The sequence below is a fragment of the Pteropus vampyrus genome, unplaced genomic scaffold (assembly GCF_000151845.1).
Source record: "Pteropus vampyrus isolate Shadow unplaced genomic scaffold, Pvam_2.0 Scaffold48, whole genome shotgun sequence".
Classification (NCBI taxonomy): Eukaryota; Metazoa; Chordata; class Mammalia; order Chiroptera; family Pteropodidae; genus Pteropus; species Pteropus vampyrus.
The window spans coordinates 303,134-305,093 of record NW_011888829.1 but is presented as its reverse complement, the minus strand read 5'-3'; the positions used below and the strand labels follow the sequence as shown (position 1 = coordinate 305,093).

Genomic DNA, 1,960 nt, shown 5'->3' with positions numbered 1-1,960 from the left:
CTCTTAATTTTCTCTGATCATAACCTGAGATTCCCTATTCCTATCTTCCCTCTCTCTGTAAAGGATATTGGGATATTGGAGTTATTTCTCTGATGTTTAGTTACTAACAAAGATAAGGTTAAATAATAAAAATTAACAAAGTAAAACGAAACTGATTTGGGGCAATGTAAAGGTTTCAGATATTCAAAAAAGAATAAGATGGAGTGATTGTTCACTATTACAAATCATCTAATTCTTTTCAACATCGGCACACCTCTGCAAGCTTAACACTGTATTAAGCTCTAGGGTGAGATGAGGTACGTCCTTCAAGGAGCTTTTATTCCACTTGCTCTGTTGCACAGTAAATACACACTAGGCAAAGCCAGGTGGTGCAACGATGGGTAAAATGCGTTTGGAGAAGGTGAATGTGAACGTGGTGCAGCTCGGTGTGGCGGAACGGGCCAGGCTCCACGCTGGCAGACCGGGCTTTCAAACCCGGCTCTGCCGCAGACAGCCGCTGGGATGTCACTTACTGTCTCTCTCTTCAGTGAGATTAATGTTTACTTACGGGAGTAGTTTGAGAATTAGCCACCACCTGTGTCAAATGCTAGTGCAGTGTTAATACTTGACACAGAGTAAGAACTCAATAATAGTTGCTATTAGAGTAGTCTGAGAAAATCTCATAAAGGAGGTAGGACTTGAAGAAGGCCCGGCAGAATATCACTAGGGTTTAGGGAAAGAGAGAGAAGACACCCATTTAGGGTGACAGCCTGCAGGCAAAGAGCAGGATGGTACTGGGAGTGGGTCTGGCCGAGCAGGCAGTAGGTCATTAACAGTACTGAGGTGATCGCATAGGAGGAAGTAAGATCAGCAAGGATTCTGGACTAGATTATGGGGAATCACTGTGCATTCATCATGGTGGTCCACTAACTTCATTGGGTACTTAACAATTAAAATGTAACTCTGACTTATCAAAATGTCACTCAAATACATCGAATCTTTCCAATGTGATCTAATCATGGGAAATAAAGCATGCCCTACGTGTTTGTAGTTATGGATAATCCATGCTGAGACTCTGCCCTGTGGCTCTAAATAAAGGGCAAGTCCAAAATATGCATAAGGTAGTAGAGAAGTCTGTGCCTCGTTCCTTTTCCTCCCTTCCCACCCCGTCCCCTACCTCTCCCTCTTTCCCATCTCTTGCTTCTCATGCCCTGCCTCCCCACGCCCACCCTGTCCCCGGGCCCCCCAGCCTGTCACAGCAGTCAGGCTGAAACACATACAGTTATGCTTTTACCTCAGATTATAAATTAGATCATTTAGATGACAACTATTAGAGACAGTCATCTGATTTCCCCTATTGTCCCTCCTGAGCCCTGAACCAATCAAATGTTCCCTCCTCCTCCCCCACCCTGGCCAACATCCCCTACAAGTCACCTCTGGGTCAGCCTCTGCAATCTGAAGGTTTTCAGTAGCAGGTTGATTTTGGAACCACAGGGATTCTGTCTGATTCAGGATTGGATGATTAATCTCTTCCTAAAGGCAGTCTTTTCTTGTGATGTCTCTGTCACTGAAGTTTTACAGAGCAGGCTCGTCTAGAATGGGGTTCTTACATTTGTCCGGGTGATGTGACATCCAGAAGTTGGTGTCCTCTGTGAAACACCATGAATATCAGTTATATTCCCCACCAAACAAGGAACACTGTACCAGCAGAAAAACATGCTTACGTTGTGGGTAGCAACATAAAAGCAAGATTGTGAGACTATAAATGTATGAACAAAATATTCTGTTAAATTGTTGGTCTGCTTTTTAACACTGCTAGAAGGCATTAGCTATTTATTGCTATTTTTGTTTTGGTATCTGTTAAGCCTCATGAGCAGACAGGAAAACATAGATATATTTTTCTTAATTTTTTTTTTTTTTTTCCTGCCATGTGAGGAAAGTACCTTAATTTTATCTAAAGGAAGGAATCCGGCAACCCATC

General features: G+C 42.9%; 1 protein-coding gene and 1 long non-coding RNA gene across 5 annotated transcripts in view; one reads left to right on the top strand and one right to left on the bottom strand.

The window, feature by feature from the left end:
• Window positions 1-1,960, bottom strand: part of LOC105291603 — an 18,851-nt gene that overhangs the window by 3,393 nt on the left and 13,498 nt on the right. For all 4 annotated transcript variants that reach the window (XR_895831.2, XR_895832.2, XR_895833.2 and 1 more), the window contains exon 5: window positions 1,414-1,628. This is a non-coding gene — a long non-coding RNA (uncharacterized LOC105291603). The remainder of the gene's footprint in view (window positions 1-1,413; window positions 1,629-1,960) is intronic.
• WEE2 (WEE1 homolog 2) overlaps window positions 1-1,960 on the top strand; it is a 25,620-nt gene that overhangs the window by 14,562 nt on the left and 9,098 nt on the right. The window lies entirely within an intron of this gene.